This window comes from Cyprinus carpio, chromosome A17, assembly GCF_018340385.1.
Source record: "Cyprinus carpio isolate SPL01 chromosome A17, ASM1834038v1, whole genome shotgun sequence".
Classification (NCBI taxonomy): Eukaryota; Metazoa; Chordata; class Actinopteri; order Cypriniformes; family Cyprinidae; genus Cyprinus; species Cyprinus carpio.
In genome coordinates, this window is record NC_056588.1 from 21,533,757 (window position 1) to 21,560,158 (window position 26,402).

Below are 26,402 nucleotides of genomic sequence, written 5' to 3' on the forward strand. Positions count from 1 at the left end.
AATTGTTTACTGGATCCATTAAGGATTATTCTATAAATAGGGGTTCAAGCTGTGATATTAACGTTGCCCACTAGAGGGAGCCACATGAATATTTCAAGCCCAGTCATTTTCTATCCGTTTACATCCATTTGAATTTAAATAAATGGTTTATTTGTGTAACTGTGGTGTACTGACAGTAAATCTGTGAAATGCTTATCGAGATGCTTATTGATCAGGAAAATTTTTTTAGACCTATTTTTTAAATTAATATTTTATGTATTTTTTTCACTAATAAAACATTTCTGTAAAGACATTTATTGTTGTGGTATGAATAATAAAACAAATATTATACAAACATTATAAGCATGAGGTTAGGAGTAAACACAACTTGTAAAAATGAAAAGGTAAAGATAAATGCTTCAGCAAATTATCTTTGCGTTCATCTGAAATTGTCCTGTGACATCCTATGATGTGATTTAAAAAAATAAAAATAAAAATAAAATAAGGTTTTGAATACAGAAAAAGCCATTTCCACAATGTACTGTAGTAAAACGTTGTGCAAATTTCATGTACATTACATTATATTACATTAAGGACATCTCTACAATAATTAACCAAGAAAAATAAACCATATCTATGCTCGACAAACATGATTCTTCACAATTCCTTACTACAGTGAATACTTTACAAGTTTCAACTAGCGAGATTCTGAGTAATTTGAAACTGAAACATTTTTGTACTCCACGCAGGTCATAAAAATAGTTGAAATCGGTTGATAAATGTAAACTTTACTCCACTTTTTGTCTTGTAACTTGTATTTGTTTACAGATCAGTCTTGCCCGGACCAATATGGCGGATGATATTGACGTATCGCAGCAACGGTCCAAAGCGGCCAATGAGGTGTCTATGTATTTTATATGTCTATGCAAACCCCCCACCCCCATAGATGTATCTTTCCTCTTCTTTCTTCTTCTTTTTTCTTTTATTGGCAACCGCACTTAACAATGCATTACTGCCATCATCAGGTAGCTTGGATCAGAAGCATTGCATGTTCAGCTCCTCCAGTTTCCACACCAATTCCCTTTAATTCCCAATATCCCACTGTATCCTTATTTAACCTTCAGATATACTTTCCCTTCATACCCACACTATATCAGTATCTTACCTGCATCTTCTACCTTTCTATAATATATAGCCTACTCACCTACATGAGTAGTTCTTCATTAAACCTGTGTTATTCAGAAACTGAAACAACACATTTACCATACTATTTTCTATATCTGAGTCTAAAATATTCTTTAATTATTATTTTATTATACCTTTATTTAACCAGGAGGTCCCATTGAGATTCAGAATCTCTTTTACAAGAGAGACCTGGCCAAGGTAGCTTTCTTCATCATTTCTTCTACATTTCAAAACCAAAGTACATTTTGCAATAAAGAAGTACAAAATTACATAAATCTATAAAACACATGAGACTCTTAAGAAAAACCACATGTCTCCATCACAACACTCTTTATAGTAGTTTTAAATTCATTAAGGATGTAAGGGTTTTAGCTCTTTTTAGATTAACCCCCCCAAGGTGTCCCAGGCTTAGTCCCATTCGGTTGTAACTCGTGGCACATTAAAAGCCTCCTATTGATCTACCCAAACAGAGAGGAGGTTTACAGAGGTACTGGAAATTTTGCCAAAGTATAGCTTTATTTTCCACTGTTGTCTTTTGTATGATGCTAACTCATATAAATGGGTCTCCCTTGTAGTCTCATTATCTCATTACTGTTGAATCCATGACAGGATGGAATCACTTCTCCATAATCAATTTTATTACTTGATTTTCTTTTCACTATGTAAAAGTAAAGCTCGATTTCTACCATTTGACTTTAATTTCTAACTGCAGTAATAGTTCATTAAGCTTATCATCATATCCCCAAGCTTGTTGAAGACACTCTTTCAATTGATTTCCCTCTAATGACAAAATGCCACAATTGTCAGCTGTGCTCGAGCTTTTGAGAAGACCCACTTTTTAAACTGTATTTAAAACCAATTTTAGACTTTATGTTTGCAATGCCTGAAAGCAGTCTAGTTCCTGCACCACTGCTATTGAATGGTGGAATGTTAACCATGAATGTTAAATCTTTTCCTTATTCTTGATTCCTAGTACTTCTCTTTGGTTATCATTTTCTTCTCTTTCTGACTATTGCTGAATAATTACATATTCTACACATTTGACTGCATTTCTATTTGATGTTTCCTATTAAAAAGTTTTATTCCTATATGTCCCATTGCTCTCATTTTCCTACAATTTCTCCCACTTTTGATTTTGTTTGGGGGTCTAATGTCTCCCTTTAGTCTCATTACTAAATGTTGCCACTTTTTAATCAACACTTTTATTATTTTTTTTCACTATGTGGGTAGCAAGGGCTATTTTTACCATTTCATTATTACTAAACACTTCTCTCCCCAGGATGGCATGAACGTATTTCTATTCCAACTAGATATATTGAAGGATTTCCCTGTATCAAATGATCCTGACTTTTGTCCCGCCTTCTGAAATACGAAATGTGCTGTGATTGGTTAGCTGGGCCAGTGTGTGTTGTGATTGGCAGCATTCGGCGCCTGGTCGGGAAATGTCATGCCCCTTACGGTGAGCTTTAGTCTATATAAGACTGGACTGGTGTCTTACCTTAGACCCACCCTGACTGAGTAGTGAGTGAGTATAAGGGTTTTTTATGAATCTTTGCAAATCGCCTTTCCTAATAACGTACTAGTTAGCAAGTTCCGTGGCTAAAGTAAACAGACATCACCCACGGAAGAGAGGGGTGGGGTCAGCAGAGCTCATTAAAATTTAAAGCAACATGGAGTAGAACCGCGCTGAAAACAGAGCTGGTTTTGGCAGGGTAAAAAGGGTGTTTATTACACTACCATTGAGAAATTTTAACCAAAATATGTTATCGACTTTTCATTAAGACCCTAAAGAATCGTATCAACTTCCAATCCGATGACCCCTTTAATAAGTTATTATTAATCAGCAGAATAGCCATCAATTCACCTGTATATACTGACAGTTGATCACTTATTCTAGCTTTTTTTCTTCATCAGTAACTTTGGCACTTTAACTGCCCCTCCTACTCTCCCTCCTTTTTTTGGAGGCATCTGTGTATATCCGTATATTATTTCCATGCATAAGCCCTAAATACTCATTTGCTCTCATTACTTCCATCTCATTACTTCCTTCTCTCTGTCTTATCTCCAGTAATGTTAAATCTACTACTAGCTGAGGAAGAATCCATAAAGGGTTATGTGGATACATTACTCTTGGTAAACATCTATAATTGTTTATCTCCTTAATATCCTCTTCTACAGCCCATCCAAAACTCTTATGTTTATTCATTCCTTGTTCCTAACATATTCCTAGTATTTATTTATTTATTTTTTGGATGTACCTCATCCTGACTCTTAAGAGTTGTCCAATATACAGCCATTAACTGTTACCTTCTAATATCAAGCAGCATTTCATTTATCTCTACATGCATTGCTGCAATATGTTGGATATGCCCCACAGCTTGAATTCTGTCCAATTTCTCTAACTGAGATTTTGCAGCCAGCCTATATGCTATACTTCCATAATCTAACACAGATCTTATCCTTGCTATATAAACAGTTTGAAGTGCCTCTCTATCTGCTTCTCACTCTTGTCCTGACATACATTTCATTACATTTAAAACTCTACTCACTATCTTATCAATATGTTCTTTCCAAGTCTAGTATCCAACCACATTCCTAGGAATCTAGCTGATGTCACTCATGCCATTTATTCATTAATTGGGTTTATTTTTGGTTTTTGAGTTTTTAATCTTTAGTTATTGTGTAATTATGGTTTTTGTGCTTATAAAAATATCTGCAAAGTTAAAAAGTTCAAAAGGAGATATTTTATTTAACAGAAATCACTTTTGAAAAACTACAACAAACGACTCGTTTGGACTACAACACATATTTTCTGGGATTTGTGATATCACAAATATCGACGAATGGGATGAGACCTGGTTGAGCTGCACTGGAGAAGGCAACGAGTGTTATCACTATGTTGGAAACACGCTAGCTTTCCCAAGGCAGATGAGCTTAGAGCGGTTAAAATCATACGGGTTTAAATCGGGCTCAAATTGATTTGATTTTGATGCAATATTTACACTGAAGCTCACAGCCGGTGGCTATGGTAAGGGGCATGACATTTCCCGACCAGGCACTGAGTGCTGTCAATCACAACACTCACTGGCCCAGCTAACCAATCACAACACAGACTGGCACAGCTAACCAATCACAGCGCATTTCGTATTTCAGAAGGTGGGCCTTCATTTGATGCAGGAACTGTTCCTGTCGTTCATGCCAGACTGGGGAAAGAGGTGTTGTAATAATGTAAAATACGTGAAAAAAAAAAGATTTTCGAATAGCCTAGTATGAGAGCCTGTTCTAGTACACCCTCAAAACAAAATCAAGACCTTGTAAAAGAGCATAATAGGACCCCTTTAAATATTCTTAACTTCCATTCATTGTCTACTTTCTTGTTAGAAAATATAATAGTTTGTGACTTCTCCACGGAAAACTTAAATCCCCATTTGTATGACTATTTAACTACCTCATCCACAGCCTTCTGCATATTCCTCATAATGAACTCATTGTTTCTTCCTCTGAAACACAAAGCCCCATCATCTGCAAACAGCGATCTTCCAATACTCCTATCCACCTTACTAAACATATCATTTATCATTATTAAACAAAGCACTGGACTTATTACACTTCCCTGAGGAGTGCCATTTTCTATTATTCGTTGAGAACCATAGATGTATCTATGCCCCACCCCCCTATTTAAATCACGTCAACCTACGTCATCAATACGATCACCAACTTGTAGTGTAACCTAATACAAATCTTGGTATATGGAGGTCTTAAAAATTATAAGTGAATTAGGCCAAAAAGTGATTTGATTTGTTTAATCAGTGTCATTTTGTTTAACCCCCTACAAAAACAATGTAATAAACAATAACCCTAAATCCACATAACCCTTTATGGATTTATTAGTATTTTAATAATATTTAATGATTATGAACATAAAAGCGTTACAAAATAAATTAATAATATACCATCAATGAAACCACAAAGCTAACGCGGAGGTATGTATAATTACAATATAAAGTCATTTTGAGTGTTTTGAGTGTTATTGCTATATTATTTTCTAAAAATAAGGTACAGTACATGTAATATAAAAGTAGCTACATATGTGACAATGTTTTTGCAACAGCTCTAAGTCTCACGCGCAGTGTGTATGTCACCCTCATTTAACTATTTAACTCCTTTCTGATATAGTGCACTCATCTGCCATACACTATATAGGGATTAGTGAACGAGTGAGCGATTTCGAACACAGCTTTTGTTTATTTTGAATATGCGCCCTCTAGCGGAGAAAAAATACATATTGCGCATTGAAGGGCAGGTGGGAACACAGCATCCCATGATTAAAATGAGAGCAACAAAGTAAAAGATTAAAAGCAAAACTAAAATCTGAGAATATAAAATAAATATAAATAGCTAAAAGATATGTTTTGGAATTTCATTTAAATTCATGTTGACAGGCTTCAGGTCTATTTATGTCTGTCAGCCCCAAATCCTGATGTCAGGAGACCACGGGTGTATTTAGAACGTCCCTCATGTACACTGAGTGTTCTCTGCTTCTGTTCTTTTAGCACTTGCATGCTGCAGAATTTTGCTTATACTGTTGGATTTTAGGGAATACCGTAGAGAAAAATATTACTGAGATTCAGCTTGTTTTGTATTTTTAAAAATACCATTAACAATAGCACTAAAAACTAAATTTGGGGGTAAAGGTCTAAAAATATTAAATATAACCTCAAAATATTGTGATGGCTAATGGTCAATCTCACAGGCTGCTGACTGCCTTCATGCTGAAAGGCACAGTGCCAGAAAAAGAAAAAAAAAGCACTGTAAATGTAACACTGATATTGATCGAAGAGTGTCTGAATGTGTGCCAGTGACTGTTGGCATGGTGTAAAATCAACAAAGAAATAAAAAATGTAATGTATTCCAAGCTCTAATATTGCTTTCTGAATGCCTTATTGCAGTTTTGTACATTATTGTTGCGACTGTTATAAATAATTTAATGTTTGGTATTGTAATTGAGCCTTTAGTTTTCACAATCACTATTTCATTTCTTGTATTTGCTATAGAATTTCTCATTGTTTGGAAATACATTTGCAAGATATGACAGTAAGACAACAACAATTAAGATTTTTTTCTAAAGCAATTTTTGATAAGTCATGTTTGCAAAATTTAAAGTTGGAATTACAAGGATAAATAGAACAATATTTATTTCCATATCAAAAATGATCATAAGTCTTTCAAGATTAATTTTGAAATTACCACTACAGTAAATAAAACTGCAATGTTAGGATATGTTACAATTAAAATCTAATATAAAATCTAATACACACACACACACACACACACACACACACATATATATATATATATATATATATATATATATATATATATATATATATATACACACATCACTGTAAGATTTATCTATTTATTTATTTATTAAATAGAAATCTGTTATCTTTTCTGACCTTGGATCTTTAAAGGGAATGTAGAAAAATGTAGGAACATTCATCCACAGAAAATGAGGACTTGAAACCAAACACTAGATGGAACTGTTGTATTGTTTGTTAATCCCACACCTGTTGCCTGAACCTTTCCCAGGGGCTTGGCATTTATACAGTACATATGACAAATGCATCTATTAAAAGCAACTTACTGTACATTGCATTTAAGTATACATTGCAAGTTCATGCATTCTCTAGTGCTACGCATAATGATCTATTGTTTGAGCTACAATAATATAAGTAGTGTAAAGACTAAGATGATTATTCTAAAGAATGGAGGAAACTAAGGCTTGTTGTCACATGAGAAAGTTGACACAAGACCTATATCTCAGCAACTTCTATATAAGATTTTTAGGCAACTGAACTGAACATTTTGTCCAACTCCACAACATTTTCTCTTGCATGTAGATTTCTAAACACCTTGTTCAAAACTGTTGCAAATTATGATTATTTATTATTATTATTATTTTTTTTTGTGAATTCTGACCTAGTATTTTTATAATAATACTGAATTAAATTATATTAAGATCTGTTATATAATAAATCTAATCTAAACTAATATAATATAATATAATTGAAGAGCCATGAAGTATTTCATATTTCAAAACAAGATTTGTTTTGTGATTTGCATATGCAGATATCATATCATATCATATCATATCATATCATCATATCTTATCATATCATATCATATCATATCATATCAATCATATCATATCATATATCATATCATATCATATCATATCATATCAATACTTTAGATGATAATAAATTTAAAATATAGACACAAAAGCTTGTTTTTTAAACTTAGTATTTCACATTTAAAAATTATATATATATATATATATATATATATATATATATATATTATATATATATTGGTTTTAAGATATCTTTGTGGTCTGAAGATCAATATAACAGATCATATTACAAATAAATTGTTATATAATATATACAGTATTTCATATATCAAGACAATATATATTGATGTGGCAGTGTAACCTGCTGTAGGAGTCAGTGTGTTTCCTTAGCAATAACTGTGGACACATTCAATAGCTTTTATGTAAGACTGTATTTGACATCTTTGCCTGCTCAGATATTGATTTTTAAAAATAAACTCAACCTGAGAAATATTCACTGGAGTAAAAAAAAAAAAAAAAAAAAAAAAAAAAAAATGTGACGACTAGTCTCAGTCTCTTCTATTTATTACTAATGGAAATGTGTCTCTTAAAGAGGAGAATATTACTGTTATTACAATGTGCTTGTGCACATACAGTTTCTGCAGGTGAAAGACCTTCATACAGTATCTCTCTCTTTCTTCAGGAATCAATCAGCCCTATTTCAACATGCATAAACTCTGCTTTTAGTGTTCTTTTTACAGAACCCATTTTTCAGAGCCAAGCCCATTATGCTTAAAAGACACAGAAATTTACTAAATTATTTATTCAGCTGTAGATATTCAATTTATTTTACAGTTCTTCAATGGTCATTGGATGTTCATGTTGCATTTAAATGAATGTTGACTTGTTACCTAGACAGCAGCTGCTGAAATTGTCATTGAAGAAGAAGAAAAAATAAAAACAAAGGAAAAAAAAAACAATGGTAGTGGCTCTTGCAAAGTTTATGCAGTAGGTCTGAATTCCAGGGAACTGACCATTTGCTCCAAAGCAAATTAGAGGTAAATCAATTTTCCATTTTCTTAAGACTTAACTTCTATCTGGTGTCAGGCTAATGACAACGTGCGCCGTGGGACAGCGGTCGTTCATCAAAACTGTTTTAGTTGAAGTGAGGAGCCCCCTCCCTCTCTCTGCTCGTTAGTTCCAGCAAAATTACTTCTGAGGGTTACTGCTATTTTGTGTAGTGTGTGGAATAAAAAGCCAACGCAATCAAATTTAGACCGTCTCTAAAATAATTGAATGTCTTCGTCTGTGCTGCCTGCACTGTGTACTCATACTCCAATCAGTTCTTACCAATGTGATTATAAGAGACTTCATAGGCTATTTTATTACTTTGAGGACGATAAACAAAGCATGGTGCATAGGCTACAACAAGGTGACTTTATAAATAAATGGTTTAATCTAGAAGGTGAAGTGTCTAATTTCTGGCATGCTGATGTCATCAATATAAACTGCATAAATATTGGCAGTGGCAGGAAAAATGTTGGTCTACTAACTCACGTCATTGGATAGGAAAAATGTTGGTATAATAACTAAAGTAAAAAAGAGCGATGTTTTGACAATATTGAGAAAAAAAATTATATTATATTATATTATATTATATTATATTATATAGGAAAGTGGTAGTACACCTTCACAATTACATAACTTTTTCAAATGTTTTACATAATTGTACAAAACATGCTTAAAACAACACACGATTAAGAAATCTGGTCACATGACTATATTTATCTTAAAAAAAATTCTCACATTTTTGTAAATCATATATTTCAACTTTCATCTCATATTTCACATATATTAAAAAGGTACACAATGTTATCACTTTTGTAAGAAAGTACAGCTTTGTAAAAATTATCTTTTTTGTAAAAAAGTACAGCTTTGTAAAAAAAAAAAAAAAACACACAAACACACACACAAACAAAACAAAAAAAAATCTTAATTTTCAGAAGTTTTCATACAATTTTTCATAATAAATAATAAAACGTTTTTAACCTATGGGACATTAAAGTGCTTTAGTTTTGCAGTCATTATGGTCAATACTATATATTGATTTCAACTCAGTCAATGTTATAATTAATTTGAAATCACAAAAATGTATGGAATCATACAACTTAGGTCATATAAAAATGTATGTCATACATAACTTAGCCATAAAGCAAAACTATAAAAGATATGTACAATTTCACAATTTTGTGAAATTATTAGGCATTATCATGAGAGTGCTGGCTATTTTTTGTGCAGGCAACAACAACAAAACTACCTGAAAAATTACCAGAAAGTATGTGTTACAGTGGTAGTATCAACTCATGACTAAAACTCAATATTTTAATTTATGAACACTGAATGATAATGATATTTTTACACTACCGGGTACTTTAAAGAACCATGGTATTATCATGGTACATGTCCACCACAATACTTTTCTTGTAAAGGACGCACAGTGCATATTAAACAGCATTTAAATTTCAACAGCACTCCAGTTTTCTGCTGCTTTTAATAAAGGGAAATCCTCTGACACCTCAGGCAGAATCATAGGATAATCCTCACATACTTACTTTTTTGGATAACTCTCACATGGGCTCCAGTGTAGTGTGGAGTCATTAGAAATTTTTTTTTTTTACTTTTCTTCTTCTTCTTCTTCTTCCATGTAGCTGAAACAATAAGCCATGGACCAGAAACATTGTGAATATCATTCAAATATTGATGAGCACTGGTGAGGATCAGGTCCCACTCTTGGCTTGGGGGCCAGCCTTAATATGCTGCCGAGAACAAGCTTAAGACACAATCCCAGGAAGAGAAGCCCTTCTTGAGAGAAACAACTTGTATTGCTCTTCCATCAAAAGCCCAAGACGCAAAAAGATGTCCACATATTTTTTCAGAAGATTGTAGGAGAAGGTCTCCAGGAGAAGAGGGGGATGTTTGGATTTCTGTTCCTGACAGACTGTACTGATCATATACTGAGATGATCCTATTGTTGTATAAAATGAATAATGTTCAAATGCATTTAATTCAGTAACAGATTTTATAATTATGATTATTTTAAATGATCAAATCTATATTTTATTTGTTCAATACAGTCTAAAACTTCAAACTTCAAGGCCATTTTCTTTTTTTTTTTAAATAAATAAATAAATAATTGTTCAATTAGTTATTAACTTTAATTTTGTCTAGTGAAATATAATTTTATTTCATTTTCATTTACAGCTTTTTATTCACGTTTTTTCTCACAAGTTAAAATTTCAAAACACTTAAAATTCTGAACTGATCAAACACTGCTTATTTTTGTTTTTTAAAATTTTTCTCATGTTTTTTTTTTGGTTTTATATGTCAAAAAAATTGTTGTGTTGTTAATATTATTATCCAGTGTGTTATCAAAAGGTATTCTGAAAATAAGACATGGTCATAAAGTTTTGTGGGTTAGATTTTATTTTGCAGTACATGTACTTTCAGTGTACTTACAGATTTACCCAAAGATAGTACTGATAGTATGTGGGTTAAGGTTAGGTTTAGAGGTATATTCAGGGTTAATACCTAGTTATCACCTAGTTATTGTAATTGCTATAATAAGAACATGGTATGTAAAAGTGGAACAGGACTGTAAAATAAAGTGGTATAAGTGCTAAAACAGTTTACTGCAAATACTTTAGATGTTCACAAATCTGTTGACCTTTTTAGAAGAAGGGTGAGCTACAGTAATTTGGCAGTCTCTACAACGGTAAAGCCACTGTTTATAGAATCACGCATCATAATATAATGTAAAATGCCTGTGTTTGTTGCAACAACCATTTTTCTCCCTCCTTCTGGTGGATTTCTGATCAGTCTGATGGTTACACAGTCATTGATTGTACTCTACCTTGCTGTATTATGTTCTCCTCTTCAGAAAATGCAGAATCTAGATCTACAGAAATCTCTAGATGTACCAAATGATTCACTGATTTACCATTTAGATCAGCTGGATTACATGATACAAATTAAAAGTTTAATGTTCATAACATTATTAAAGCCAATTACTTTAAATGAAGGCTAAATAAAGATGAATACATGTTAGATGTAGTGAAAACTTGTCTTGAAATAAGTCAACTGAAAATATACTGAAATGTTTATTAAAAGTGTTTGATGATCTATTTTGAGATTAAGTACTATGAATAACGAAGCAATTAAAGCTTCCTTACACTGAATTTTGAATTACAATTTTGCATTTCAATTCAAATTCATAAGCAGAATCCGAATGTCATTCAATCCACTACCTCGACAGTCACATGCTTAAAATGTTTTAGCAACCACCGACCCAAAGTAGCACTGTTGTCGACTTTTGCACTCTCATTATCTTAAAAAAAGTAAAAATCTTATTGTTATAGGTAGGCAGTGCTTGAGGAAAAATTATGAAGAGTTTGTACAGTTTATTTTGTTGTTGTTGTTGCCAAAATGTTGTAAATTATGTTATAAAATGATGTAATAAGATACTGAAAATCAGACATAGAGAAATTATTATTCCGCTCAGCTTTTATCTGACTGCAATGTGAGTCCCTTCACACCACAGATCAAGTCTTCTTGTGCTGTGTTTCGAGTGGCTTTATAATTTATAACCCCCATGAAATATTTCCTCAGTCCACAGTAAGGCTGTCATCTTCCATCCTAGAAATGGAATGTCATTCTAACTTTGACTCCTCCATACATTGTTGAAACAGATTTAATATTTACCTTCATCAGAAAGTAGCAAACAGTAGGCACCATTAGACCAAAGCCGCACAATATGATACATGTAAGATGGACTTTAGTCATGGAATTATGAAACACAGAGTACAGTGTCTGCTTCACTATGCCAAAATGAATCCTAATATGCTTATCCTAAATGTGCCTGACAGGATTAACTGCTTAGGATTTCATTTTTCCCTCCAGGGATTTTAGGAGTTTCCCCACCGACCCTACGTAATTCCAAACAGTCAGATTGTATTGCTAAAGTAAAGTTGTAGAGTATGGTGAATCATTGAATTCACTGAATAAATAAATAAATAAATAAATAAACAATAATAAAAAATAAAAACTGTCTCCACTGCCACGTTTGCTTGTACATGAGTTAGGAGCATGCGTATTTAGCTCCTGAAGGAGCAGAATAAGCGCATTGAAAGCATTTCTCAGTGAAAGCTTTGATCGAGCCATCCCTATTCTTGAGGGATGTTGGATGCGTTTTGAGTTGGAATGTTGTGCTGGAGTTAGGTAGTGGTCTAAGTTGTTAGGCTCTCTGTGAGCCTCCTTGTCTACTGCAAGTATTGTTAGACATCCTCCCACTTTAGAAGGTCATCTTTATTTAAGCTTTCGCTCCTTAGAGCTCCACTAGGATGGCTATTACAAGTTGCATGATACTGTATCTGTGAGCCTCTTTTGTAAATGCCTTCTCTAAAATCCATGCTTATGGTAAGAGCATGTGCTATTGCTTCATCTCTTATCTAAAATCCATGTTTATGGTAAGAGCACCCGCTAACTACTTTGTGCCTTCTCTAAAAATCCATGTTTATGATAAAACCATGTGCTGAATGGTTTTTTCATTTAAAGCTATATTTTCTTGTGGTTTTGTCAATTAAAGATTGATTTGTTGACCTTTCTATCTCTCTTAGACTCTAGTTGTTCTTAACCAGAGTAGGTTTGCCAAGTTGTCTAGGTTCTCTGTGAGCCTCCTTGGATACTGTGAGCGTTGTTAGGCCTCCTCTCACTGGAGAGAGTTATCTTACTCTTGACTTTAGAGAGTCGTCATGCTGAGGCTTTCGTTTCCAGAGCTCAGTTTTTGTTTGCTAAGTTGCCAGGCTCTTTGTGAGCCTCCTTGTCCATTGTGAGCATTGACAGGCCTCCTGAAAAGTGTTTGATCCAGGTATATGCGTGCCATTGAGAAGGTGATTAGCTATACCTGATTGAGTTTACAAAATCCTTTTTCCAACTCAGTGATTCTGTTTATTTATTTATGATATGTTGTTACACACACACACACACACACACACACACACACACACACACACACACACACACACACACACACACACCTTTCTCTCCTTTAAACACTGTGTGGTCAGTTTGTGCTTTGGGTCATTGTCATGTTGGAAGGTAAACATTCTTTCCATTGACAATGTTCTGGCCAAGGGAAGCAGATTTGCAGGAATTTGCCCCATCCATTTTTCCTTTTATCCTGACAAGTGCTCCAGTCCCTGCTGCAGAGAAACACCCCCATAACAGCATTTCAGCACCCCGTGCTTTACTGTAAGAATGCTGTTATTTGGATGGTGAGCTGTATTGGATTTCCGCCAGACATATCGTTCGCTGTCGAGGCCAAATAATTCCCTTTTTGGCAAAGCTCAGTCATGACTGCATGTGGCCTTTCTTGAGGAGTGGCTTATTCTTGTAATCCTCTTAAACAAGCCACATTTGCATAGAATTTGTGATATTGTTGTCACATACACACAATGACCACTGTTTGTCATAAATTCCTGCAGCTGCTTCAGAGTTGATGTAGGCCTCTCGGTAGCCTCTCTGAGCAGTTTCCTCCTGGCTCTTTCATCCAATTTGGAGCAACGTCATGATCCAGGGAGGGTCTGTGTTATACCAAATACCTTCCACTTCTTAATAATAGACTTCACTGTGCTTCTAGGAATTGATAAAGCCTTTAAAAAAATTGCATCCATCTCCTGACTTGTGCCTGTCCACAAGTTTATCCCAGAGATCTTTTGACAGTGCCTTGCCACCCATAGTTGATTGTTTGCTTCGGCTGCACTACCAAGTACTGAAATGCTCCAGGAAAGCTCTTTTCATGCTGCGCTAATCAAAATGACCACAGCGGATCACAGCTGAAAGTCAAATGGCTTTGTGTGCCATTGAGAAGGTGATTAGCTACATCTGATTGAGTTTACAAGTCATTTTAGGAGGGTGTGATTCTTTTTTCCAACTCAGTGATTCTGTTTTTATGAATCTGGTTTTGTCGGTGTTAGATCTTTCACTAGGTTGCTATTAGTTGCATTGATTAAATTCAGCTGGATAAAACAATAACATACTTTTTATCCCTGTGTTCACCAAACCCATCTTGAGTGTTTGCTGCTAAAAAGCTAATTTTTTAGTTTCATCTGACCATAGAAGCCAGTCCCATTTGAAGTTTCAGTCGTGTCTGATAACTGAATATGCTAGAGTTTGTTTTTGGATGAGCTAGGATAATTTTTCTTGAAACCATCCCAAACAACATGTGGTGATGTAGGTGATGTTTGAGAATTTTTTTTAAGGTTTTCTGAACCCGAGACTCAACTTTTTTTCTGCAATTCTCCAGCTGTGGTCCTTGGAAAGTCTTTAGCCACTCAAACTCTCCTTCTCACTTTGCATTGGGACAATGATATTTCCCCCCATTTTAAATTCCTATTATCCAATGAAAGGTTAGATTTTTGTGATTTTTTTTTTAAATAAAAGATCAAAAGGATTAACAATGCAGATTATTTTCACAGCCGCCTTTGATCATATTTACCAAGGGTGCCGATATTTTTGGCAATGACTGTATATATATATATATATATATATATATATATATATATATATATATATATATATATATATATATATACAAATAATAGACTACAGGCCCTTGTGATCAGCTTTCTTTGGTAGTCTTGGGCCATGGCAATTTTTACCAAGACAAGTGAAAATATAATCTACACTTTGAGGAACCTTTACACATTTGGCAACATATGTTGGATTCAAAGTACAAATTTCAATTATTCATGCATTTCCTAGTAATTAAACGCATGACCATGCTCTATGTTTGAGCTACAGGAACAGCCTGGCATCCATACAAACACATCATGCAATCACTTAACAGTTTCTCTTAAAGGTTTCTCATATTGTGAAGATTTTAGTCATATCATCCACTCCTACCTCACAACCACACATAAACACACTGATGTGACACACCAACCCAGCTAGCTTTTTTGTTTTTCTTCTTTTTTTTTCTGTGAAGTGCAAAATACCCACATCCACGAAACCAGGACTTTGAGGTGAAAAAGTGTCCAATCCTTCTTGAACTGTGTGTCGTCATTCCGGACGGAATAATCCAGATCGTGCCGGCTCTTGAAATTAGCTGATAAGAACTTTGGCATGTAAGTAATTTGCAATTAATGAAGCAGTCTCTCAACAACCCCCCTCCTCTCCCGTCATCTGGCATCTTCCTAATCAGTGCCTGGACACCTCAATGCCTCGCTGAGCTCCAACCACTTCCGGACCTGTGGGTTGCCGCTGACTAGTGATTAATGCCTGTTCTCTTTAATGAGCAGACAGTTTAATCAAACCCATCCCCTGATTCCCCTCATTCCTCCACTGGTCCTGTGATAACTGAACCAGACTTGTGGGCCCCACGGCTAAAAATGGCTGTCATTGTTTGTTGTTGATAGATTTTTTGTGTCTTGTTGGACCATTCAGGTATCAGAATGTTCTATTAAATTCCCTCCTGAGATACTTAGCTGTGTTACGATTCATTTGTCACTCAATTCAAAACCTTTTTTTTTTTTTTTTATTCAATCAGATTTCCCAAGATTAATCAAAGGTTCTTGTTGTTTTCACTCCTCTGGTAATATCCTTGAGCAGCAGCTGTTGATCTGCTGAGTTGCCTGTAGACTTTTACCCTAAGGTTTTTGAGAGATTTTGCACACTGCATTGTTATTTTGGAGTCAGACAGTTAAAGTTAGGTGTGGTCTAACAGTTTTCACCCAGAAGTATTTCTCTCTTTGCACAAGATACACCTACTTTTGTATCTGTAAGTCAGCATATTCTGTATTTTAGAAATACAGAAAAAAATAATTTTGTTCTTTGAGTTTTTGGAAACATGTTTACAGTACAAATATGCTGAAAACCAAAGAAATTAATATCATGTCATGCTTTTGCAGTTGCTACGATACAAAGACAAAAGGAAACCACCAAGTGAATGCTTGTAAAGATGCTGTTCTTGAATCTTGTATTTATTGGGAGAAGTTGTTAGGAAGTAAGGAGCTAATGATGCTCCAAGCTATTGTTTGTGGCACAGAATGTCAGGCAGGATGTTAAAATGATACTGTACCTCAGTACTTTCAGGAGTTGAAGAAATATCTCACCCAGAACCTGTTTTTCTTTCAGTAGAACACAGAATAGAAAATGCTGTGCACTTTTTTCATAATGCAGACAGGATGTTGAGCTTCAAAAAAAAAAAAAAAAAAAAAAAAAAAAAAAAAAATCAGACCATAGGATTTACCAAGTCTTCTGAAGACAAATGATGGCTTTGTATGAAAAAAAAAAAAAAAAACATGAATGTTAAACTTGTGTTAAGTCTCGATAATCTATCCTGTAATATCATCTATCGAAGCAACTTTAACGTCTCTGAAAAATATGCTGAAAATTTTGAATTTTGAATACAGAATTAAAGGTCAGCAAGGGAATTTCTCAGATTTGTTTTCAGTCGTTTTCCCATGACTACTGGAAAAAGAGCTTAAATGTTGTGAGATTTATTATTATTATTATTATTTTGAAATGACATCACGCATCCATGAGAATCAACAATTTCTTGTGGCTGCAGGAACCTGAACTACAAAAAAAAACTCATGTAAATGTTCATTTTGATATAAATTAACCAAATAAATATGCAAATAAAATAAATTAACATTAAAAAGGCATATTTTGTCATAATATTTAATTTAAAATATTGGTCAGAGGGAAAAGAGTAAGTGAATACTAAATAAAAACACTTTGAATTTGAATAATATCATGTCTTAAAATATTTGTGGTCACAACGTGACACACAGTGGAGTGGCTAGGAATTCTGGGCCCATTGCACAGACTTTGAGAGTCACAGCCAAAAATGTAAAAGCTATTGTATGACTATTATAGAATAGATCTTAAAAAGAAAGAAAGAAAAAAAAAGAATATCACCTCCAGGAAACTATGGGATCTCTGAGCTTGTCAGAAAGGCATTAGTGCCTCATTAGTGCCTTTACCAAACATCTAAATCATTCAAATGTAACCACTTTGGACTTGATATGAATTTATACCAATCTACAATCTAATCTGAAGTGTTGGTGGTTAAAGAGCAGCATAAATTTTTTTCTGTAGGACTCAGAATAAATGATTTGCGAGTGTATTATGAAAAGCAAAACCAGAAAAAAAATGAATTTTTTTAAAATAATAGCTTTTAGAAAAACAAACAAAACATTCACGGCCAAGATTCATAAGTAAAAAAGGGTGTTATAAATAAAAGATTATGTAAATAAAAGAGGGTTGTTAGTAATAGGATATTTTGTAAAAAGCAGAATATTATGATGGGAGGGGTGGTGAAATAACATCTTCTTAATTAGTCAGTCTCAGAGGATTCAGTTTGTTTCACACACACACACACACACTAAATCAGTTGTCCTGCTGAGAGACAGCAGACACTGTCCCACTTATTCATAGTCATGCAGTGCTGTATGACACAAACTGAAACAAAACTCATGAATATACTGAAATAAAAATTATAAAGGCTTACCAACCAGCATAACTGTCTCCATGATTTAAATCATAAAGGCCTATGCACAAACCCCCTCCTCTAAACCAAGGCCTTAGTGTATTAGAATAAAGTAAATAAAGCATTTGAAAAACACCTGTCATGGTTTAAAAACACCCCTAAGGAATGCACTAGCACTCAGCAGAGATGTCATTGCTGCTTCCCAACTCGCCTACTTATACTACACCCTAAAAGTATGTACTGTTTTAGTATATTTTGTCATAATTGCATCTTTAACAGACAATTCTGTCTCTTGGTCACGTGCATCCCATCACCATTTTAAACTGCCCTGTCAATCATTTGGTCACAGTCAACATCCTCCACATTTAATTTAGTTTCATTTCCTACCATACCGGAGAGAAATGAAGTAACACATTGATCTGCCAGTCACTGGTCTTTCATGCCAAGATTTCTCCACATGTGTTTTTGCACAATGATGCATTTAAAAGTTAATGACCAAACGTATCTTTATAAAAGTACACAATATTGTTGCAGATGAAATATAATGCAGATAACAGTAAATAAATATCAGGTTAGAAACTGAATTAAACACTCATTCCCTTTCATCTAAACCTTCTATTTTTGATTACTCTTTAATAATATGGGTAGTATGCAAAGTGGGACACAGCACATGTGTTTGACTGCATATGGTACTACGCAGATCGACTGACATCTGTCTTGAAGCAGTGAATGTCGGTCAGAAATGTTGTTTGAATTGATACATAATCAGCTTCGCATCACTATAACGTAGGCCATCAAAGAGCACTTTGAGAGCTCAGTTGACACAGTTTCTCCAGAGCTAACGTACCACCTATGATGACAACCCAGCTATTTAACAACATGCAAAACTCATTAAAATTAAATATTACTTTATGTGAGTTAAGGCCTGTACAAATAAACAGTTAGATATTAAAAAGTTAGATATTAGTCATGAATTGGGTCCCAGCTGTTCCTCCCATTCGCCGTCAGAGGGCTCCTTCATGTTTTCGCTAGACTGAGTTTTCAACACTGCCTTCTAGAAAATCAGTGAATGTCATGTCACATAATTAAAAAGCTGTTAATGAGCAAAGCTGATACGTTTTTCTGTGTCCCTCTCCTTATAGTTTCCAGAGCTTTACTACGTCCCTGTAGTAATGTACGTTACATTAGCACGTCATCTACAATTTCCGCTGACGCACACCGAAAGATAATTTACACATAAGAAATAAATTAGGGATCTCAGTGGAGATCATCTTCATCTACAAAGATAGGCCAAAGTGATATTCTTAGATCCTAGAGTGATATTAAAGAGAAATCATTTGCCATATTGCTTTCAGAAGAAAAGATGCAGCATATGACTAATAACACAGAGACTAACTGCACCGGCAAAGGAATATCATGCAATACGGCCCTATTAGCCATAAATAATACTTGCACATAAATTACTCTTGCACTTTTGTGGGGTGTAAATTAATATTCAAGCTGACACATATGGGATTTTGGGTGTTAGTCATTTTCTCATTGGGCACACTGAATTTGTCCCGCACCCACTCGAGGGGCAGTTACAAACAATAATGTTATACTTGGCAAGCGACATCCAGAGTCTGCCAGAGGAAAGGTTTCAACAGCTTTTCTACAATATTACTAATACATTGATAGCTCATTACAGGAACACTTACCAAAAAGAAGTTGAACGACTGCCGGGAACATTCAGGATGTGATTTGAGGCCTTCAAAAAAACAAACAAACAAACAAAAAAAAAAAAGCCTCAGCAGCCTTGGGCTTTAGCATCTCAGTTCTTTAACGCTTTTAACATTATTTGTAATGGCTTGTAAAATTTTCATATGATAACTGTCCTCCTGATGCTGGATTTTTAATATCCAAGGACCATCCTGGCTGGAGTACTTGCTTCAGTTTCACATTTGATTATAAACTGGAACTGTTGAATAATTCTTCCATATTTTCCATTAATGAATTAATGCATTTAGTAATTTATATTTGGGGAACTAGAGGAGACTAGGGACATCTATAAAAAAAAAATTTACTCTCTTCTTCACAGATCACAAACCATTACAAATCTACCTGCTGTATCTATTACATTTTTCATGTTCAAAAATAAAATTTGAAGTTCTCTGGATGACTAATTAACACTTTAAAGCTCCTCCTTAGAGTGTCTGTATGTATTATTCAGTTTAGTTGGTTTGCCTAGATTGTTCAGAGTCAGAGTTGTGAGTGATGCCTCCATCGTGTTGCCAGATCCAGTTATTATGAATATCTTTAGACTTGTTTTTCCTCACTGCAGCCTGCAGTGGACATCCAACCTGGCCCATATCCAAGTGTGACATCAAACACCACACCCATGTCCAAATATGTCACATTCTCATTAACTTTGAAACAGGAAGAAAAAAGTTAAAGCTGCAGTGAGGGTGTTTCTAATACAGTGGCTTTGGGAGTGACTAATTTGACATCGTTCTCTCTTCTGACTACAGTTTCTCTCTTTTTTTCCTCTTTTTGAAAGTCATGAAAACACTATCATGGAGTTTTTCTTTAGCTAGTCGAGAAAATGGGAATGCAAAAAAAAAAGTATATTAGAGGTTGTCTCCCTTTATCTTCACTGCTTCAGAAGTTTACCCAACTATGACGACTTCTGCTTTTGAGAAACTGGGAGGAAGGACGAAGGATGAAGGATGAAGCAAGGGATGCATTTTTATTCAGCTTTAAGTATCTAGAGGACCTGGACACATTTCATAAGTTGTGTTGATGAACTTATATAATCTATCAAAGCAAGCAATCTCTCTATTTAGTCCATGTATTTGTAGCCTACTGCATACTGAGAACTGTCAATCCTATCATTCAAATGTCCACATTTTATGATAATTGGAACATATCTTTAGAAGATTAAATTTAAATGATAAATTAATGAAAATATCTTAAGCGTGACTATTACGATACCAGAATCTAATTGTCCACTTAAATTTGATTCAAGTAGGTCAGAATAGGGTAAGGTGTAAAGTTATTTTTTTTTTTATAAAAAAATAGCTTTACTTTAATCAGTGGGTTTTTACTTGCTGTTTTGCTGACAAGTCCACCAAGTACTGAAATCCACGTCCCCTCCATCTCGAGTCCAGAATGCGGTTTACCAAATACGTGGGTTCCCCATCTACGAGTCACGGCGGCGGGGGGGGGGGACCGGGGCATGCGGATTAATGGGAGAATAAAACACGGGCTTGATTTTAGACACATGGAAGGCGGGGTGAATTCTCCTGTACGCCGGAGGAAGTTTGAGTCGGACTGCCACTGGACTAATAATTTTGGTGACAGGAAACGGGCCAATGAATTTGGGAGCTAACTTGTTAGACACGGAGCGGAGAGGAATATTCTTGGTAGAAAGCCACACTTTTTGACCCACGACGTAAACGGGAGGCTTTGACCAGTGGCGATCGGCCTTGGCCTTCATGCGCCCCCCTGCTTGGAGTAGAGTCTCACGGGCTCTAGTCCAAGTACGGCGGCACCTCTGGATGAATGCGTGAGCGGAGGGGACCGCGACTTCGGATTCCAGACTAGGAAAAATTGGTGGCTGGTAACCTAAACTACACTTAAATGGCGAGAGGCCTGTGGATGACACTGGCAACGAATTGTGGGCGTACTCCACCATAGAGAGCTGTTGGCTCCAGGAGGACGGATTCTTGGCAACCAGACATCGCAACATTCTCTCAAGGTCCTGATTGGCCTGCTCAGACTGACCATTGCTCTGGGGATGATAGCCCGAGGACAGACTGACCATGGCCCCCAGTAATTTACAAAATTCTTGCCAAAATTTGGATACGAATTGGGAACCCCTGTCAGAGACCACGTCCATCGGGAGGCCATGTAACCGAAAGACGTGATCTATGACTGTGACCGCTGTCTCCTTGGCTGAAGGTAATTTGGGCAAGGGGATGAAATGTGCCGCCTTCAAGAACTGGTCCACTACGGTTAAAACAACCGTCATGCCATTAGAGGGCGGGAGGGCGGTGACAAAATCTAGAGCGATATGGGACCAGGGTCTTGAAGGGACAGGCAGCGGTCGAAGTAACCCGTCTAGGGGTCGGTTAGATGTCTTACCAGTGGCACAGACTGAACAAGCCAAAACAAAATCGTGAATGTCGCGAGCCATAAGTGGCCACCAGAATCGTTGCTTAACTAGAAAACTAGTGCGAGTCACTCCTGGATGACAAGCCACGTTGGAACAATGACCCCATCGAATAACGTCGGACCGTAACCCCTCCGGCACAAACAAACGACTCGGTGGGCAACCAGGCGGAGGCGTTCCCCCTTCTAAGGCTGTCTTGACCTTCGATTCGATCTCCCATACCAGAGTGGAGATGAAAACTCTCTCAGGTAAAATACACTCGGGAGTGAACCGGGCGTTCGGATGGATCAAAAATACGAGATAAAGAGTCGGGTTTGATGTTTTTTAGACCCAGGGCGGTACGAGAGAGCAAAATCAAATCAAAACGTCCGAAAAAAAGAGCCCACCGAGCCTGCCTGGAGTTGAGTCTTCTAGCTGATCTGATGTATTCAAGATTCTTATGGTCGGTCCAAACGATAAAAGGTACCCCAGACCCCTCTAACCAATGACGCCACTCCTCCAACGCTAACTTAACTGCCAAAAACTCTCTGTTACCAATGTCATAATTACGTTCGGCAGGCGATAATCGATGAGAAAAGAACGCGCAGGGATGCATCTTATCGTCTGAGGAAGAGCGTTGTGAAAGCACTGCTCCTACTCCCACCTCCGACGCGTCGACCTCCACCACGAACTGACGTGTGGGGTCAGGGGTGACGAGAATGGGAGCCGAAACGAAGTGACTCTTGAGGTTGGTGAACACTGCCTCGGCAGTGTTCGACCACCTGAACATTGTTCGGGGGGAGGTCAAGGCCGTCAGAGGTGCGACTAGTTGGCTGAAGTTGCGAATGAAACGCCGGTAAAAATTGGCGAACCCCAGAAACCGCTGTAGGGCCTTATGGGAATCTGGACTTGGCCAATCTACCACAGCCTTAACCTTGTCAGGGTCCATGCGCACTCCCTCAGAAGAGATGATGTACCCTAGGAAGGGAACAGACTGTGCATGAAACGAGCATTTCTCCGCCTTGACAAAAAGCCCATTCTCTAAGTCTCTCTGGAGCACTCGCCTGACGTGTTGAACGTGTTCCTGGAGAGACGAAGAGAAAATCAATATATCATCCAGGCAAACATATATGAATTGATCTACCATGTCTCTCAACACGTCATTCATGAGTGCCTGGAAAACCGCTGGGCTGTTGGAAAGCCCGAAGGGCATAACCAAATATTCAAAGTGCCCCCTGGGGGTATTAAAAGCGGTTTTCCATTCATCCCCCTTCCTGATGCAAACCAAATGATATGCATTGCGTAAGTCCAGTTTCGTGAAAATGGATGCTCCCTGCACCTCTCGAAAGCTGAAGACACCAACGGCAAAGGATACAAATTCTTTACCGTGATATTGTTCAGCTCTCGGTAGTTAATGCAAGGTCGCAGAGAACCATCCTTCTTTCCAACGAAAAAGAACCCCGCCCCCGCAGGAGAAGAGGAAGGCTGGATGAACCCAGAGGCCAGAGAATCAGAAATATATTTCTCCATGGCCTCCCTCTCAGGAACAGAAAGAGAGTAAAGTTTGCCCTTAGGCAGAGTCTTACCTGGCAGTAGATCTATCGCACAGTCATAGGAACGATGCGGAGGGAGAGAAGCAGCACGGGACTTACTGAACACTTCCTTCAGGTCGAGGTACTCCGCGGGCACGTTAGACAAATCTGCTGCCTTACTCTGAAACACAGAACCAGACACAGAGGGACAGGCAGACACTAAACAAAATTCATGACAGTGGTTACTCCATGTGGAAATTGTGTTAGTGCACCAGTCGACCCGGGGGTTGTGTTTAAAGAGCCACAGGTGTCCCAAAACCACTGGTGCAAGTGGTGAGTCCATGAGGAGAAATGAGAGGGTTTCAGTGTGATTGCCAGAAGTGATGAGGGTGATACTTTCTGTGGAATGAGTGATCAGGGGAAGTTCTTGTCCATTGAGTGCGTTGACAGTGACCTGGTGCGAGAGGGGAGTGATGGGGATCTGCAGTTGAACAGCCAATTTAAAATCCATGAAATTACTCTCTGCTCCCGAATCCAGTATGGCATTGGTGCAGTGCGTCGACATCTGCCTTCTCAGTCTTACCGGGAGAAGGGTCGATGATGGTGCTGAGGGCTTCTCGGCGGAGATCCCACCCGATAGTAGCCTCATACTTACTACCGGGCCTGCTCTTTTACCGGACAGGAGTGGATGAAGTGGCCTGGCCGGCCGCAGTATAGGCAAAGTCCCTGGGATCTCCGCCTCTCTCTCTCCTCCCGGGAAAGCCGAGCTCTCCCCACCTGCATGGGTTCATGATCGAATGCGGGGCTGACCGCGCTCGCACCATCGGCCTGGTGGTTCTCTGAGCTGGGCTGTGGACGGCTTGGACGCATCAGCCGGGTTACCCGATTAAGACGCGCGTCCACTCTCAGGGCGAGTTCTATCAGTAGTTCTTAAACAGCGATTTCTTTAAAAAAAATATCTCCCTTTGCATTGAACTCTGTGCGTCCTAACTTTGCAGATGTTATGTTCCAACAGAAACAGTACACACTAACTAAAGTTCAAAAAGTGAAATCATAATCAACCACCCCTTTAATGGACATTTTAAGTTGGTCACTAGCTTAGCCAGAGTAGGCTAATGGAAGGAGCTTGGAATGTCAACTTTCAAGTATCCAGATCATTTTTTTCTTAAAGCATCACTGGCATTCTTACATAATGCAGCGTGACATCAATCCCAAATTCCTGACCTCACTTAGAAAGAAAATATTGGCAGATGCAGTGTTTTTATCTGAGATTGTATGTCAGACAGAATTAATGAGCTCTCCGTGAAACACACATTCAGTTTGTCCTGTTAAATTGATTCATTTAGAGACAGCAACAGTGCATTACTGCCATGCGGCTCCTTGGTCCTGTCAGAGTGGGTTAGGTTGAGTGTGACTGTCCGTGAATGGATGTTTTGGATGCATCGGCTGCAGGCAGTGGGATTCCCATAGCTTCATGTTCATGTAATGGCTGTCAACAGGCCACTGGATGTAATAGGAAAACACAAGATTTCTGAGTGTAGCCTTACTCTCTGTCATCCCTGACATACAGTATTGATCTGCTGCCAGGTAGGTCAGCTCAGTCATAGCTGCTGCAGCGACTGCTGCAGTCAACTTAAAAACCTCATTTATCTCTTTCTGTCACTCTCACACACTCAACATTTGAGGCAGTAAAAAAAAAAAACTATAAACAAGAAGGAAAAAAAAGGATCTAATTTCACATTAAAGTCCTCGACTTAAAGGTGCAATAAGTAATTTTTATCCACTTAAATGCATTCCAAAATAAATCAACAATTGAAAGGTAACAGTTTGTTTAAAATTATATATTCTGCAGTACACAAAGTAAATAAATATCACCATCATATCAGGGAATGTTTTATTATCCATAAGGGCCCTACATAAAAAAAAATGGGTCTACAAAAATTTGGCAATTGCACGACCAACTACAGTAAATACAGTAAAAGTACTTACTGTACCTGAGTTTGTCCCTGAGTTTATAACTACACTCTCAGAAATTAAGGTAGAAAAGCTGTCACTGGGGCGGTACCTTTTCAATAGGTACACTTTTGTACCTATTAGGTTCTAATATGTACACTTTAAGTATTAATATGCACCTTTAAATGACCAAAATGGACCCTTTAGGTACAAATATCTACCTTTTTAAAAGGTACTGCCCCAGGGACAGCTGTTGTATCTTTATTTCTAAGAGTGTACAGTGGCCAGAAAGCACATTTCTTCATTGACGGCTGTGGTCTCAATACCAGAACGATTGAACAAATAATGATCATGAGCCAGTTGTTTTTAGCGCACTGAAATATACAGAAATGAATGAAAACCATTTCCCAAACAAATGACACTCATGAGTGATTATTATTATTATTATTATTATTATTATTATTATTATTATTATTATTATTGTGAATACAGAGCAACAAGAAGTGTCACCTTGCATGTTACAAAAATTTCATACGTTATATAATTTGGATTCAGTGTTTGAGAAAAACAAAAGTCATACAGGGACTGTAGTCAAACGTGTCAGTTGCATTGAAAAAGTGACCATTTTATTCTTACCTTTATAGTCCGAAAAGTCGATACAGGATAAAAAAATAAATAAAAAATAAATAAAACAGTCGGCTATATATAATATGAGGATGTGCATTACTAGAACTTTTATATCTAAAGAGATCAGAAATGCCACCACTAAAAGATAGTGTACTCTAGAGTATAGTACATACATAACTGTACAGTATGACTGCTTCAGTACAGTAATATAGTAATGTGAATGACTGGTTAAATTTTAGTGACAATCAAAAAATTGCTGAAGCTTATTACTATATTTATGGATCATTGCCTTTTAAAATGAACACGTATGACAATGATCCAATGGTGTAGAAA